Here is a 19,144-nt window from a genome sequence, read left to right on the forward strand (position 1 = left end):
GTTGTGTCCCTTGATATATATTTTGCCTTATTTTGTTTTGGTGTTTTAGATTACGATCTCATTCTGGTTGAGAGGATCTCCACTAAAATAAAACACAGATTAATCTGTTTTGGAGGCTAAAATGCTACATGTTAATAGTGTCAAGAAACATCTAATAAATTACATTAAATTAAAGCTCAAGACCTTAAGACACCCACATTACTAGGAGGAACCCAGTGGGAGCATTAAGAAATGGTCAGTTTTTGAGCAGGCTATTTAACATCATCAATCCATCACCACATCGGCCAGGCATCCGGTAGTTAGGCACATCACTGCACTTCTCACAATGCCTGCTTGTATTTGTTCTACATTCTAAAAGAGTGGGATGAAAGACATTACTGTACAGCTTTCAATGCAACCTGTCATGAGGGAACTCGAATATGAATGGCAGAGGTGCAGTAGGACTGATAATCTTCAGCAATAGAGGCTACATCCTTTCAAATCCTTCATGATTTAAGTCATGCTGTAAAGGTCCAGGTGTAATGATTTATTGTTTTCTCTGTCATTTAATTAACTGCAGTTCATGGGGAATAAACTGGAACAGCTCTCTCAGTAAGGACATCAGCTGGCTGTCACTGTTTATTTAATGACTTTTTCAGTGATTAAGAGTTGCTTGATTGCTCTTTCTCATTCCTCTCATTCCATCATTCTTTTTCCAACAACAGACAAAACACCTGTCCTTCCGATACCTGTCATCTTTATTTAATATGTACATGTTTTGCTATAATTGTTAATAACTTGGCCTCTCTTTGTTTTTCAGCCATCTAATCATCAGTCAAATCACTAGCCACCATAGTGCAATACCATTCAATACACATCTATTATTTATTTATTTGTTTATTAAACAAATTTAGTTAATTGGGTTAGAAATAAGAGTTATCTGTGTGGCTTCCCATAGCAGTTCTGCCCAAATTTATTACCTGATAATTGTGTACAGCCTAATAAAATAATGGAATTTAAATAACTGAGGCGCAACTGGTTGGAAATCATACTCTGTGTTCAAAGTAAACCACTCGTAAATATCAAAAAAAGGGTATTAGTGGTTTGGTTTGGTTTGGTTTGGTTTGGTTTGGTTTGGTTTGGTAAATAATATGTCAATTATATGGCCTGTATACTTCAACAAGTCACCTGTTGGTGACTGTTTTGGACTTAATGCAAAACAAAACTCGTAAATATCGAAAAAGGGTATTAGTGGTTTGGTTTGGTTTGTTTTGGTAAATGATACGTCAATTGCCTATATGGCCTGTATACTTCAACAAGTCACCTGTTGGTGACTGTTTTGCACTTAATTCTGATCCAAATTTTTTGATAATTAGCACTTGTATATATACCCCACCGTTCAGGCTTTGTCTTTTATTTGTCTATCTAGGATTGCTGTGTATTCCCTTTGTTATGCATTATGTTCAGATTAAGTTTTTTCATATTAAAGCTTAATGTTCTTTAATGTTGTTGTTCTTTTATATATATATATATATATATATATATATATATATATATATATATATATATATATATATATATATATATATATATATGTATATATATACGTACTGCTATATGTACTGCCAAAAGAAGTACAGTAGCTATAACACACCTTAAAGAGGCATATATTTTTTAGCTACGATGCTAAAATTAAGCTAGATAGTTTGGTTTTTGTTTTTAAACAAAAATTATTTATATGTCATAAAGGAACATGGATTTTGTTGACTAATTATATAAAACTAACTTTTATCACTAACTACTTTTGAGTTGTATCTTAATAAGTAGAAAGTTAAAGCTGAGTAGAGCAGCTATTAGCTCCAGGTATTGTTTTCTGTTTAACTGAAATGTTTGTTAATGAAATGAAATGTAATGTATATTCTCTTGTACAAAAAGCCTTGATACTAATTTGTATTTGAATACATAAACTCATTTATGACATATTTTACATTTCATTATGACTTTATGTGGCTTAACTTTATGAGTCTGGCCCCATTTTTTTCGAAGCTTGGCCTACTTAGCAACCTGAGTAGCAGAACTTGGAACAGTAATTAATTGCACAGGGTACAAGGTTTGGGTCCTGTTATGAACATTGCATCCAATATCTGTGCACGGTGTTTGTTTCAAACACACCGAGACATGAACCATATTATCATGCTCTCTCACTGTGCAATGTGAACCTGATATATCAAGTACAACAATTTAACCCTCATTGAAGGACATGGTGCTGTCTGTAAACAAGTGCCCCCTTAATATGGTCCTTGGTAGATCATCAGTTCTCTCTGTCTGTCATTGATTTATCCCTCAATCTCCCTCTGGCCTTCTTGCCAGTTGTTAATAGATCTAAGAGACAGGCAGTCAGTCAAAGTGGTCATTGAAGGAACAGGCACATGAAGGAGAGCTTCATGGAATACAATGACAAGCTCATAACTTCTCACAGCATCCTCTTACATCTTAAGAACTGCCCCTGCAGGGTCATGTACAGAAAATATGAATTCTGAAATAGAAGTGACATACAGGGGTGCATTTATAATGTTTGAAAGTGTTTCTAGATTTAATAAATTTCTAAGTAGAACAGTGGAATAGATCCTGTTTGTTTCTTCATGTCAAGTTTTTTTTTCCCTAACCAAGAAATGAACCTCAATAACTGTATATTCATAAATTACTTATACCATTTTACTATAAAGAGTTATTTGCTGCAACAAGGACACTTCTTTTAAACCACCTCATTTCAGCAGCTAGTAAAAAATACAATATGCAAACTAAAAACGTAGAGCATAACTGTGGTTAGATAATCGTTTTACGCGCTGTCAGTCAACATCAGAGCTACTGTGACTATTTTCTTTCATCATTTCCACGCTTTAATAATTGGAGTCATTTGAACACCTAAAGGCATGGTGTTGTTTTTAACAGTGGCAATAAGGAAGAGAAATAAACCAGTCTAATCAAGTCTGACGATCTCTACAGTTTATATCTCAAGCTTGAGAAAATATGTTTACTGCCAATCATCTCAAAATTAGGAATAAGATTTTCCATTGAGAAGTCAGCAATGATAGATTTTGACTTTACAATAAAATACTCATGTGCAGTAAAACCAAGGTGTATGGCTAAAGTAGATCCTTATGAGTAAAGAATATCTTTAAAGGAATTTATAGAACGAATGTCATAACAGAGACAAATAGGAATCTGCCAGAGGATAGCAGCTGGAGATGACTCTTATCTGTGGGCTGTCCAGCTTCTTTACTATTTAAAGGCATAATCAGTAAAGATGGCTCATGATATCTGTTTTGTAACTCAGAATTCAAGCAGATTCCCTTTAGGTTATTTCCAATTAACGTTGAAGAGGAAAGAATGGCTGATTTGACTAGCGATGTTATTGAGAGACAGGTAGACAAGTCACATTGCCGTGACAAGCTAGATAGTGCCGGTTCCCTTGAATTGTTTAGTTTAGAAGTACAGAGCTACACCAACACCAGTTAGAGTACAGTATGTGGATGACCTACCTTAAGGACAAAACCAACTCATTGTGGAGAAAAAAAGGCTACCAGCCAAGTGGAAACAAAAGCCTACAAGCAAGTTGATAGGTATAAAACAAACAGCGCTGAAAGCCAAAGCCATTATAACTACCACTGCAAAATAGGAGAGGCTGACTCATCCCTATGAGATGGCACATGCCAGGTGGAGGAGATAAGCACAATTCTCAACTTTTGTGGACTGGACACCTGTCAGTCCAATCATTGTTACAAGTTATTACACTTTATCTATAACTCTAAATGATTTACATAAGTATGAGATGTACAAGGTGGTATCAAAAGGTTTCGAGACTAGTTTTGTAACACACCAACAGATAGAAGCAGCACAAAGCTGCACACACAGTCAGAGGGAGCAACGACCTTCATAAGTCAGTGTGCCAAAAGACATCATCCTATGTACATCAGGAGCCATGCAACTGGTGCTAATCTGACCACATGCACACTCTGTCAACGAGCTGTTCTTACACGCGAGTACATAACAGAAGAGATAGTAGATATTTAGTTGACGGCAGCCAAAATGTGAGATGAATGTTACAAAATTTTACAGAAATTTATTTGGATCTTGCATCTTGCAGCTGTTGTTGACTTTTTCTTTGAGTGTGTGTGTGTGTGTGTGTGCGTGTGTCTGTGTGTGAAAGAGTTCCCATGTTTACTTTAGTCAAAATAATTGTTTATGTGTATAACCTGTTTATATCATAGATGTCAGTATCCTGTCTTTCCTTATGCTGTAAAGCGTGAACCACAAAAAAGTTTTCAAACACTGAGTGTAAGATATGCAACAGGTTCTAAACTTTTCTTATATTGCAAATATTCAAGTCCTGCTTATCTCATTTACCTTTGTTTGTAGGAGCACTTGTAAAGCAGACTGACTCCACTGACCCGGCAAAGCCCTCCATTAGCAAACAGAGCTACCACCTGCCCTAAAGCGAACACTTGCCCTAAGATATCCCAGTCCTGCTTCTCTAAACAGTCACAGGCAAACATTCACAACAGCAGTGATTATAGACTGAAGACTACAAGAAAATTGACGTGGCAAGATTTAACTTGTCTATTGCTTTAGCCCATATTGGTTGTTTTTTTCTTTTTCTTTTCTTTTCTTTTCTTTTTTTTTTTTTTTTTTTACGACTTCCACAATCTGTTTGTGGGTTGTCAATTATTTAGGTACAGCAAATAAAATCTAAAAATGTACCATCTGTTTTTCATATATAATTTGGCCCTGGGTTATTTTTACACATTGTTGTGTAAACAAATTCAGGATTTAAGAATAGATGGACATGAGGTGGAGCTGTAATTGTCCATGATAAATCTGTAATGTTAAAAAAAAACATGTGTACTCGTCATTGGCAACACAAGACTTGTTTTTTTGTTTTGTTTTTAACAGTTTATTCCTATGAAGGCTGGCCTTGGATCACATAGTAAGTCATTAAATTCCAAAGAATAAAGGGTGGATGACTGGAAAATTCCATCCCCAAATGATGTATCATCTCTGATGTGGCTTTTGATTAGTGTGTTGCTTCGAAGTTGTGTTTGTGTTTCATCATAGTGAGAAGAGTTGGATGTCTGCTGTGCCATGTGTCTGACATTCTGCACCTGCTGGATTGCATGACAAAGCTTATGCCAACTTTCACTACCTGTTGCTAATATACCTGATTTATAGAGCATTCTGTTAAGCTTCAGGCTTACCAATATGCTAACAATGACTGGCAGTTCACTGGCTCTGGTTCACATGGTGCTGTTTGTGTTCAATCATGTTCAAAACGTTTTAACGTTTCATGTTTACTCATACTGTCAGCTCATTAAGTTGTTTGTCTATTGTACTTTATTCTCTTTCCCATCAGGTGCGCTTGGTCTGTTTGGTCAGAAGGAATTTAGAAACGTTTTGTCTCACACAAAGACCTACTGATTAGCCACAGGCTTTAAACATTTCCCGACAGGTTCAATACATTGCCATTTATACAAGCACGTCATCACGGAATCCCAGTCATATTTCCATATTTACCTTATGTAATGTTTGTTAATGTTTGAAATCAGACACCAAGGCCTTTCACAGGTGCTGAAGGGAGAGCAACTGATCTGTCGTCTGATGTGCATGTTTAGGGGGCATTTTCTTTTTGATGTCCCTACAAGGATAGGAATGTCAGGGAGCTTTCACCTTTATCTTTTATTGAAAAATAAATCTAATAGACAAATGTTTTCCTTGTTTAATGAGGTTAAGAGTTAGGTTTAGATACTGTATTAATTAGCTATATTATTAATTATGTTATTGGAAATAACCCCATGGATTTTTGTGTATATCTTTTTTTTATTATTATTATATTTTCATGCCATTTTTATGGCATTTGGGAGATGCTCTTATCCAGAGAGACAATTATTTCAATCATACAAACTCATGACCACCGCGCTTCTTCTAGGGCATTGAGGTTATGTATTATATTGTGTGTGTGTGTGTGTGTGTGTGTGTGTGTGTGTGTGTGTGTTTGTGTGTGTGTGTGTGTGCATGGTTGTTGCTGTTTGTTTCAAAAACAATCTGGAGTGAGAGATGCCCAGAACCACATAACCCTGCAGACTTAGCCATCTGGTCCAGAACCCCAGTTCAACGCATTTCTCATCAGATGCTCAATGTACAAAGCACTTGATAAACACTGAAACAGAAAACAATCAGCGTGAAAAGAACTCCAAGTGAGAAAAGACGAATGGTAAAGAAGCAGCATTGAATGTTTTTCCACAAAAGTAGCTCATTGGATGTTGGAAAAAAATCAGCAAAGAAGAAGGACACACATATGAAATTATATTCCTTTTCTTTCATCTTTCACCCATATAATTTTGTCTCTGGCTGTTTTTTCAAATCTATGCCATCTGCCACGTCATTCGTTGATCTAAGTGGTTGATCTAAAGAAGCAGATGAGGACCTGCTTGTAGCCAATGCCGAGCTCCTTTTCTTCCTTTTGTCCCATTTTTTTCTCTGTTTCTCTCTTACCAGATGGCACGTATCTGGAGGATATTTATCAGAGTGTAAACGCATTACAGTTTTTTTCACCTCCCCGGCTCTCAGACCACGAAGGCCTGTCACATCCCACTCACCACTCTTGCAGGTATTTTACTATGCAGTGTTATGAATAATCAATTATCTAATCGGGGATCAAGTAAAAAAATAAACAACGTTCTTTTTATCAGATGTCATGCATTATGTAATCTGAATGTGTATGAGTGTCTACTCTGGCTGTGTAACGAAGGCAAAGGTTTGTATACAAGGATGAAGAAATGGAACTGTTGTGTGCATGCATGTGTGCATGTCTGTGCATACGTGCGTGCATGTGTGTTTGTGTGTCTGTGTGAAAGAACTAGGTTGCCTCTTTTTCTTCACTTTATTATTACATAAGGCTTTTACTCACCCTCACATCTTTCATGCTTTCTGCTGAAAAGAAAAAAGAAAGAAAATCCTGTTCCTGGGTTATAATGGGTGTTCTGTTGAAAAACATGAACTTCCACATTTCATGTCTCTGCTCCAAAATGAGTTATTTTGGCTGACTCATGTTTGTCTTTAAAAAGGCTTAAGAAATGAGTCAAATTGCTTTGTCAGATTCCTATTATGTATCGAGTTATTGATGGATATGGTTGTTTTTGACAAGCAAGTTGTCTTTTGTGTAGCTCTGTTTTGTTTTTTCTTCAAATCATATATATATTTTACCTAATACATTTAAATGTTCCTCGATCAGAAAATCTAGAGTTCCCTGCAGTATGTGCAGAGTAAATTTGGTTGGAATGTGATTGTGTGAAGACCAGGGTATTGTGACAAATGTCAGTATTACCTTATAAAGGCTTGGTACAGCATTTAATGAGCTGGAAGTGGTTTTAGTTTGGGAGGGGGTCCAGAAATACTGACCTTTTTCTTCTTTGCTCCAGCTGGATTTCTAACACAGCTAATTATTTTAGCTTTTAAATGTCTCAGTTTTAGCTGCTTTGGCTTAAAGAATATTCAAACTGTCAAGTTTCTTGGCCTATGTGAGAATATATAGTAAATGCTGAAATTTGTCACCTCAACCCCAGTCATAGGGAAAGTAAATTATGACAACAAGATTTGGTCTGAGATAAACATTTTTAAACAAATACTTATAGTAGAATGATTTTAGAACATTGCAGAGCATTTAGTTCTATCTTAACCAGTAGTGTATAAAGTACACCATTCCTGTACGAGTAAAAGTACAAATCCCCCACTTCAATATTACTCTAGTAATAGAAAAGTACTTTTTTTTTTACATTTCTACTTAAATAAAAGTACAAAAGTACATGCTTTTAAATGTATTTAATCTAGCAGACTATTAATTAAATGATTCAATCTAATTATCTAAACTTAATCTAGCAGATGTACAGATCTAACATATTTGAACAATTTATTCTATTTACCATTCCATTCCATACATAAAAAGAGAGCTTTTCATTGTTACAGGTATTCAGTACGTGAACCTGTACTTTACGCAAACTCTCACGGTTGTGGCCTGGAGACAGAATTATAAAGTGCACATATAAGAAAAATGTAATTAAGTACAGTACTTAATTACAACTTGGAATGTGCTGAATACTTTCTAAATGAATGAAAAATGTTCTCATTTGGCCAAACAAATGCTCAAACTCCTGAGGTTAAGTAAATTCTTTTAAATAAAGTTAGTGATCAGAAGAAATGTAAAAAAGTAATAAGAATAACACAAGATTCATACTATCCAAATGTCTAGTGTCTATAGACTATCCATGGCATGCACACTCTCTAATTTAAGCTCACATTCTCATGGTTTATACACCATGCTTAAAATTTATTTCCAAAGGAAATTCTCTTCAAGCTAACTAAGAAGACTTCAGACTCTCGAAAAAAGTCTGTTTCACAATGTACTAAGCAATCTAAACTCTTATACTCTCTGGAAACTAGTTGCATATTCCTCTATGCTCCAGGAATGGGAGCACTGCCATCGGCCTTATAAAAAGCTCTCTGACATGCTAGTCTTAATCTTTCTTTTAACTCCGAATTAACCTGTCCACTCCCAAACCATCAGCAATTTCACGCCTGGCACTCAAACACTACTTTCCTAATGATTTGTTTTTCTCGACACTTCACTCGCACGGTATGTTACGTAAGCTCTCTTTCTCTCTTGCCTCTTAACAACTCTCCAAAGTCTCCCTACAAACTATCCCAGCCTCATTGAGTTCAAATTTTATTAGCAAAGACCTTCAACTGCTTGGAACATTTATATTTCAGACACAAAATACCATTATTTAATTACAATTTGTTTGCAATTGGTATCAAAATACTTTTTGGCCAAACTGATTCATTTTGTCAGGAAGGCTCCAGAAATGTAAATGAGCACTCTTTAGAACAGCCGTGAGCAGTGATCTTAAAATGCACAGTATATAAAATCTTGAGGAGGTGGGCTACAACAGCAGAAGATTTGTTACATTATTGTAAGCAAAGAAAGAAATTTGAGGAAGGTTTCCTTGTACAAAGTCAAGTATATGCCAGTTTAACTATAAACAGCTGAAATACACTTATCAGGGAGAAGATTATTACTACCTGCCTCATATTTTGTTGGTCCCCTTTTCCCTGCCAAAACATTATTGCTACACACAGGTACAAAACGATCTATTGGACAGCCTTCCCAGAATATTGGGGTTATCATAACAGTAAAAAGAGAACCAAAAAGCACACATGTCCAAACACATTTGACCATTAAGGTTATATAACACAACTGTCCTATTTTTAGTCAAACCAAAAAATAAAGAAATTTGAATATAGAGAGTTTCATTATTTATTCCTCTTTATAATCTGAACTTTAATGGACTGGAATGGACAATATGCGGTTAGGTATCTACACAGATCTTTGGCTGTTGCTCTACTTTCCTTAGTGCCTCTAGAGCAGTGTCAGGTGTTCTCACACACCCCATAATTCCATGCACCGAAAGAGTAATTAGCTTCCTGCTGAGGATAGTGGCTTTAAGGGAACGTCCCCTGCTGCTTGTGAGGAATGTATGAACATCTTGCCATCCACACTGAGACGGGACTGCGGTTCCACTGCATCAGTCCCCTGCTGGCTGGCCCACATCGCATTGTCTCTTTTTCTGTAAGAACATTTATAGCAGGAAATGGAATCTCTGATTACTCTAAATTATCTGTATTGTCTTTTACTGCTGACAATTCACAATCAAAACTCAAACTTGTGCATTGAAGGTGAAAGGTTAGTGTAATTGCCATCCGGTTTTTGTTCCTAGTCATTTTGGAAGAACCATTTAGATCCAGAAGTAAAGGATGATGTTTCACAGCAGCATGGGCGATCCCTCACTGCGCTAACTTTTGATGTTGCGAAATTACACAGCATGGGAGCTTTAAATAATTATTTTTTTTAAGTCAACTGAAATGTGATGATGTTTCTCTCCTGTCTGGTTGTTGCTGAGAAAATTAATTTTGTGAATGTGAATTAAACTGTTCACACCTTCGCCTGTCACACTTCCACCTATGATTCTCCATGTGATTCTCACTCTCTCCCAGCAGTGCTGGAAAAATATCCTTTACTAGCTGCTATAACAAGATCTTGATGATGTGTGCCTTGACGTTATGCTGGAGTATGCAGAATTCTGGCTGTAAGAAAAAGAGTTCACCATTCCGATCACCTGTGCAAAGGGTGGGGTTATATTACATCAAACCCCCTGTTTTCACAAGACATTTTTTTATTTTGTTAATACAAGCCGCACCTTTTATATTGAAAATGAACGCTGACCTCATCTGAATTACAATTAAGCGCATGAGATGACTAAGCAAATACATGCCCATACTTCTATCCCAATCATTCATGACACTTATCTGAGATCAAGTATTCTTCTGTTATATATAAGGGAATATGTTTTCCCTGCTGTGATCCCGAGCACGTGAGGTAATTTAGCTCTCCCATTGACTCGACATTCAATCGGCTTTGAAGTTTATCTTTGGTAGTGCATTAGACAAGCCGTGACGCACTCGGTCAATGAAACAAAGCCGTTCGCAGTGACTCATGGCATGCAGCTTCTCAGCGCTGTATTGTTCTTGAAGAAGAAGTAGGGTAAAAAACAACACAGATTATATGCGGCTCTACAGACCAGAATAAATCTCCATTGTCTTTGCATTGTGCCTTTTTCCCCCGGCTACGAGGAGCTTCAGATGTCTACCTCAGAGTTATCTAATCGCACCAGAGCGCTGGTTTCTTTGCCTCATTGCCTTCTTGATCCAAAGCATGCGAAATCAACAATTCAGTTGAAAATGCCTTTAGTAATCTCCAGGAAATTAATTCTGATTTATTCAACAAGTCAAGTCAAGTTTATTTCTATAGCGATTTCCACAACAGACATTGTCTCAAAGCAGCTTTACAGAATTTAAGAGTTAAGGTGAACAATGTGTATTTATCCCTGATGAGCAGCCATGGCAACTGTGGCAAGGAAAAACTCCTTTAGATGTTATGAGGAAGAAACCTTGAGCGGAACCAGACTCAAAAGCAGAACCCATCCTCATTTAGGTGATATCAAGGCTGTGTGAATTACCTGTGTGATTAACAAGAGAATTATAGGTAAAGGTAATTTCAGGCTAAACTCCTACAACTATATCACATAGTACTAATTCAAGAAAAAGTCATTTTCAAAACTAAATTTACCAGAACGCTTGACTGTTAAACCAAACATGCAGCCAGACATAACTACATAACATGGTGCAAGTGAGAGTGCCCATATACAAGTACTTTTTTGTGTCAAAGTCATCATGCAGCGTATTGTCCTATTCATTTGGAATTTGTAATCTAAATATGTCGTGCCATGTAGCACTGCATAATAATAAAAAATGTATGTGATGGACGTCAAACTCTCCCCCTCAAAACACAATCAAAGTGGCTTTTGTCTTATTGGTTTCCAATCATTTCTGTGTCATAACATTGCAGTGATTACATGTTGGAGGGGATACGTCTCTGAACATCTGGATAACGCCTCATGAGTCATAATCAGATTGTGCAATAAGCGACGAGAAGATTCATATTTCCAGAATATTTAACTTTTATTGTATTTGTAAGTTTTTTGCTTAAATTTCTTTTGCTTTGAGTGGCATAAAATTAAGCAGCTCAAAGAAGGGAAAAAATTCATATACTTACCTTATACAATAGTTAGGTTTGGAAGAGTGGCACACTGTTGTTGGTGCAATTACCCCAACAGGCATCTGCTTTCTCTCCCGTGCCACCCATTCCAAGTAGGCATCAGCAAGCATCTAGATAATAAGTGTACAAAGCTGCTATTATGGCCAATGAAGAAATGGCGATCCGCCCTGGGCGCAAAATTGCCTTTGGACTTGTGTCTCATTCACAAATAGTTTCCGCAGCAGGTCAATGGCAGTTGCTAAGATGCTGCCCGCACTGCCCATTAGCGGTGCTGCGGCTCAGCCAAGGTCACGCTCGGAGCTCAGAGAGAGGTACATGCTTTTTATACCACAGCAAAAAAACTTTTGTTGCAAATTCTACCTGCACTTATGACATGCTAGCGTAGAAGACGTGTATAATTACCTGATAACAACACGGCTTGAATGGGAACCTTAGAAGCATGTAGACAGACACTGAAAGAATGTGTGGCATCACACCAAGCTGGTAATGCTATAGCCTAGTCAAGTAACAAGAGATCATAAAAGAGCTGTCTTTCAGAAAGCACTGTTTTCAAAAATAGCTCCTGGCGAGGGAGACTGGCCAAAGCAAAAAGACTTAAAAAATTCACAGCTCTCATGAATAGCCAATGAGCTGAACAAGCTGAATGCACAGCCAAGAGCAGTTTATTTGGATGGTAGCACATTCTCTTCGGATTGTATATCGTACGTAGACAATCCCAGTAAAGTTCCAAACTTTTTAAAGGTATCCTTTTACATGTCAGGTTAAGTATTTAAAACTTGTCGTCTTGTCACTCTTAAACGAGCACGTCATACTGATTCATATCCCATTCACATTTAACAGCACTTTTTAACAGAATCTTTGTAACGCAATCTGAATTGTGACTTGATGTAACATTAGATTTAAAACGTTTAGTTCTCTGAGAAGATTGTTAATGCAGCTGGTGTCGAATGGTGAAATAATATACAAAATTCAGGGCCATAAGAGACTTTGTAAATGATTGAAGAAAGGTGTTTGATGTTGATGTGACTCGGTGAACATTCTGTCACAAATTAAGCACTCACCAAATTAAAACCAGATCTTCTCATTTTGAGAGGATGGGGCACTGGGTCCAGTAGGATTAATCAGGTTACTTAACTGCAATTTATTTACGCTTTACTGAGATGATGGCTTGGCTTGCCATCCTGACAGCTTAAACCTGCAGGGCTTTCTATTTTTCCCATGAGTCTCACTATGCTCATGACGCATGCAAGCTGGATTGTTGTGGGCCCCTTTCCAATAAAGCGCAAGTCCGCATGGGGCACTCTGCCTCTGGGCCTGTCACTGGCCAAGACACAAGTGCGCTATTATTTTACTTTGGAGTTTTGGACATCACGACGTATTGATGGAAGGTTTTTAAAACAGCTTGGTTTATCAGAGCATGCCAATGAATTGAATCATTCTTTTTTTTTTTTTTTTTTTTAAGCAAGTGTTCAAATGCAATTAATTTATTTCAAGAAATATCAGGCAGGTTCTCATGTACGTTTTGATGTTGTGGCAAACTAGATTTATAAAAAAGCTTCTTTTTTTTTTTCTGTTCTGCTCATAGCTTATAAAACCATCTGCACAAGGTTTTGCATACATTAGTAGTGTGTTATGGCATGCACATCCTGGAACATGTTTCCACAGCTTCAGCTGAGGCCAATCATAGAACCCAGATCTAAGTAGTCTCCTGCAAGTTATTACAGCTGCCTACGTGACTACATGCGTTTTTCATCCAAATTTACATTTTTTCCTATAGCACATAAAGTCTCCCTTTAGTACAGACACCTTAAATAGGGAATAAAACACAACCATGCATGCTACAACAGTGGCGTAATGTGAAGCAGCCCAACACAAAGCCTTTCTATTAGTCAATGGACAAGACATTGCACTACTTAGCATTTACAGTTGCATTTAATTTTCTAGAACTTTGAAATTAGCATCTGTTATCATTTTTACCACCTGCAACAGCCCCTTTTTTCTCTCTTGAACATAAAAAGACATGTTGCTGAGAAACTATAGAGCCCTCTGTCCTCACAGTATTACCTACTGATACTGGAGACTCCTTCCACAATATGCTTTAACTTATTTTATATACTTTTAATATTTAAGTTATAGATTCCCCAATGAATGATAACTGCTGACAATGATGACTCCTTCAAAAATGCTTAAAAAAAACATTCCCCACTGAAGACTTCACAGTATGAACAATGACACACTTTGTTTATTCTGTTAATGTGGCACAAGTTAAATGTCTGACGTCCAGCAGCCCAACAGCCTCCTGAAACCTATTGTAGATAAGTAACTGCCGAGAGAATGACAGAAATATGATCTAACTAGTGGAAACTTGAAGGCTGAGTTGTCACGAGTGGAATTCTCCAATGCAGGACCAGCATGAAAGCTTCCATTGTTGCCTTTATGTATCTGTTGCATAATTAACAGCACTTCAAAGACGTCGGTGACTTTGTGTTGCTTTTGTGTCCATATTCGTTGGGTGCTTCACAAAGATACAAACCTGCAAACAATATTCATGCATCTAATTCCTTATTTAACTCTTGTCTCAAATGATGATGATGATGATAATAATAATAATAATAATAATAATAATAATAATAATAATAATAATAATAATAATAATAATAATAATAATTGATTATATAAAAAACACATACTCATTGCATCCATTTCTAATGTGCTTTGTGTAACATTAGCCGAATGGTAAAATATGGAAAAAATCTTATCCACACACTGAAATATGATTAGTATCACAGATACGTGATACTGCAAGTTTCTTCATAAAAAGTAAAAAGAAAAAGGCACATGAAAACTTTGGTCTGGTTTTGTTGTGCTCTGAAAAAATAGGGTGCAGCAAATATCAGATCTATGGCTTTCCGGTATGCGCTAATGCTCAACCTGTTTACGTTTTAGAAGGTTTGTAGGAAAAATTAGATTAAGATTAAAACCTAAATCATGAAGTATAGAAAAAGCCGTTATGAAGACTTCCTGTATATACTGAAGACATACTGTGATAAACGTAGTGCCATTTAAGGTCTTTGAAATCTCCAATACCAGTCTCCTGCTGGTACGTGTAGTTTGCGCCGAATTATACGTTTGTTTGCATGCTGCACGAGGAAGACAGTGCCGAGATTAATCTCTTGCACTTTCAGGTGATAATGAAACACTGTCACTGAAATTCCTTTCTGGCAGATGTTACAAAGCACAAATGAGTAAGCACAAAGAATATCATATGCTGCAGGCCATTTTCTTAGCAAAGCTAAAACAATTATGTGCATTTAACCCAGATTTAACACATGCCTGTCTTAGAGCTTTGTACAGACAGGCTTAATACAGGTTTAAAGCAGTGTGTCCTCCTCTGATCTGGTCTCTAGGCTGCGGTAAAAAACAAAACAAAAAAAAAACATTAAACTAATCTCACATAACATATTACTTCAGTGTACTTTATGTAAACAATATATGCTAACAAAATGGTAACAAAACTGGTTTTAGACTTAAATATTTATACAATCCTAAAAGACAAAATCAAATTTTGCAACGATTCCATTATTTCATATTTATTTTAGGGTTAAAATGAATGAGCATTCTTGAATGACCCAGATGTGTGTCAGTAATTACTGGCAAGCTAGTAGCAAAAAGGTCATTATGAATTGTTGTTATTTCCTGTTTTTTACACTTTACCTGACCTGTATGAATGCATCTTAAAAAATTTTATGTTAACCCCGTTTTTAACCAGAAAATAGCCTGTAAAATGGACTAGGACATGGTGGTTGAAAATGTCCTGACAGTAGAAAAAAATTAAGGCATTTAGAAGTTGCTACAGAACATGCATGGCGTTGTGGAGAACTGGAGCTGAGAAGCTTTGTCCAGGCTGGCTGAAATGGCTGATCAGAATGTCCTTGGCTGTCCAGATGGTTAATACTGTTTATTAGGGTGTGACACCATCAGCAAGTCAGATTTGGTGTTAAATCCACCATCCCAACATGGTTGATGAGAAACACCACTGTTCCATACTGGAAATTCTACTCTCTAATTACCGCTCAGAATGATCTATGGCCCCTTTTCTTAGCCCAATTAGAAAGCCATTGGAAATTACTTTACTTTCCTGCCAATATCAACACCAGTGAAGCCCACAAACTGATTAGGACAATACCTTGGAGTACTGGTTTACTGTAAATGCATGCCAAAGTGATGCTCAATCAAGGCCTTTTTAAAAATATCTTGCTTTGATTCCTTATGACTTGCAGGTAGTGTCATACTTACAGGCTGAGTTGAGTTTATTTGCATGTCATTGGACAGAGTGGGAGTTTGTGGCATTTCCTGGGCCGTTGTTTGGCAAAGGGAGGGGGTCATACACAGGTCTTATGACATGAGGAAAGAGTATCAGAGAGCAGGGACAGCTAGCAGCAATGTGGGTAGTCAGAACATTTTTTCCAAACTTAAGTACCATATGTGTCTCTGTATGTTGTAAATCCAAAATATCTTTTTTTTTTTTTTTTTTTTACTTTTGATGTGCAATAGCTTGTTTTTTTGTAATCTCTCCCACCTTTGTGAATCTTCTATCTGCTTTGAAAAAAAGAAACAGATAAAAACTGATTAAAGCTGACAGTATCGCTGATTTGAATTTGGCTTCATCACTCTTACTGTCTGATGCCATTACATCATTAGTATTATTCCTGCTCAAAAAGGCACCTGTCATGATGATGAGTGGCAGACGACTTCACATTTAATTGTCATGCTTTTGATTTTTCCCCCAAGCATCTGATGGACTGCAGATTGGCATTTGATGGACCATGGCATGGCTGTGGAGAGCAGGGATTGAATGCTTTGGCTCCAAACCAGGCACGGTTTTCAAACATTAATTCTGGTTCGTCCCACTATTGACTCATGGGCACATTTCTTCTCAGGGTTATCTTTTACACAACTAATCCCTGCATGGTGCTGCTGGGGAACACAAGATGTGCATGCACTCCCATGAATTACAAAAGTTCACAAACAAATACGTATACTGTTCACAAAATAGACAGGAAAAGAATAGAGGTGATGTAAGGGATTGGGTCACTGTGAACCTGGAGTGCTTAGGCATTGGAGCAAAGAAAAGGATCTGACATCTAAGCATGTATTAGCTTTCTCAGAGTTGGAAAACATTTTTTTTTTTTTTAATTGGTACTTTTTAAATGAATCCTATAATTTATTTATTTACAATCAGTCCACTCACATAAACAAATTTCACATCATATATTCCCATTTTAATTGCTTTTTTTTAACTCATGAAATGGAAAATCCATGTATAAATAAAATCAAATAAGGCTCTAATAGTTACAATGATATATGCTTTTTAGGTAAGCTTGTACTATTGCATTAAGCTATTACCAAAAAGGTGACACATACCACATTTACAAGGCTATTAACAAAACTATGTACTAATTCCTCTTACTGTCACTTAATCATGAGGGCCATTCAAACATACTTTATAACAAATGTCAGTGATGACTCAGAAGAAATGCTGGAGAGATTAGTCTCGACCCTGCACAATAGTCATCACAGGGCGAACATGTAGGCTGACAGCTCTGCATTTGCATAATTTAAATGCTCTGTTTGTTATGTACAGACAAATCAGCTGACTCAAAAGTCAGTCTTTGAATGTACTGCTAAAATTGTTGCAAAAAGCACTTTTGTCTATTACGTAAATAATTAAAAAAAAAAATTACAGTTAATGTATGTCATTCGTGTGAGGACTGCATCACCATGGGTGTAATAATGAGGGGAAATGTGACAGGGTGAGACCCAGAATGTAAAATCCAAGCTATGTACAAATGTCACCATAGTATGCATTCATGTGTTTAATCTGAGACAAAAAGCTAACAGAAATGGCGAACAATTATCACTAATTATTAAAATATCTACATCTTCTGTTTGACTTGATGTCAGTGTGGATTTGCTCTGGGTTGTCTGGCTCCCCCCAGCTATGCCCTGTCATACAGGAATAATATAAATTTTGTTTAAAAAATTTGGTTAGTTAAAGTTAATTTAGTTAACTAAAGATTTAGTTAAATTGAGATCACCTACAACCCTGACTAAACTAAACTGATTACCAAAGATGGATGGATAGATAGATGGATGGATGGATGGATGGATGGATGGATGGATGGATGGATGGATGGATGGATGGATGGATGGATGGATAGATGGATGGATAGATGGATGGATAGATGGATGGATAGATGGATGGATTTTAAATGTCTTGGAGTGAATGTGCCCTGACAAACTATAAGAAGTTAAATTGAGATCATCTACTAACCTGACCACAAAAAAGCAGTTGGTTGGTTGGTTGGTTGGTTGGTTGGATGGATGGATGGATGGATGGATGGATGGATGGATGGATGGATGGATGGATGGATGGATGGATGGATGGATGGATAAAAAAATGTTCCAAAGTGCATATGCTCAGACAAATTTCAATATTTACATTTATACATTGAAATTTAGGTCATCTACAAACCTGACCACAAAAAAGCAGTTGGTTGGTTGGATGGATGGATGGATGGATGGATGATTGGATGGATGGATGGATGGATGGATGGATGGATGGATGGATGGATGGATGGATGGATGGATGGATGGTTAAAAAATGTTCCAAAGTGCATATGCTCAGAAAATGTTTTAATAATTACATTTATCCATTAGATTAAGGTCATCTACAAACCTGACCACATAAAACCAGTTCAATAAATGGATGAATTAATTGATGGATGGCAGAATGGATGGATTGAAAAATGAAAAGAAAATGCTTACAGAAAATACAGATAAAAATTTATATAAAGAAAGTGGGAGAAAAAGTAGTTAAATGATGTAACAAAATGTGAGCAACCAAACATGCCAACTTTCGACCTCGTGTTATTAACTATTTTGTGTTTGACACTTTTGTATATTAAACTTGAACAAAGCAAGGCGAAGACAATAAAAACTGGCCTTCAACCAGCTGGTCAATCATATGCACAAAGTTTGTATTTGAAATCATTAAAGCCATGTAAAATGTATGAGTTCATCATCGTCATCATCATCATCATCATCATCATCATCATCAGTTTTTACCCCCAAAATCTATTTTCAGCATTAGTCTAAATAAGGTATAGGCTAGTATATGGTGCTAATAAACCACAAGCGTGCATAATCATGTTTGAATAACGATTGAATGAATGAGTCCAAGAACAAAAAAGGCGTAAAATCCTTAATTTCATTGTCACCCCTAACAAACGAGGGATGAACTTTTTCAACAAAAACTTTCGAATTAGATTTGGCCTTTTTCCTTTCCTTTTTTTTTGGTAAAAAAAGAGAAAAGAAAAAAATGAGAAAGAAAAAAATAAAAACCCTCGCGCTCCTCAGCTGTGCATATTAATGAGGCGC

At 36.6% G+C, this 19,144-nt stretch overlaps 1 protein-coding gene across 1 annotated transcript in view; it reads right to left on the minus strand.

The window, feature by feature from the left end:
- The window catches only part of chrm1a (cholinergic receptor, muscarinic 1a), a 179,863-nt gene that overhangs the window by 83,238 nt on the left and 77,481 nt on the right, over positions 1-19,144 (minus strand). The window lies entirely within an intron of this gene.

This window comes from Silurus aristotelis (assembly GCF_946808225.1).
Source record: "Silurus aristotelis genome assembly, chromosome: 14".
NCBI lineage: Eukaryota > Metazoa > Chordata > Actinopteri > Siluriformes > Siluridae > Silurus > Silurus aristotelis.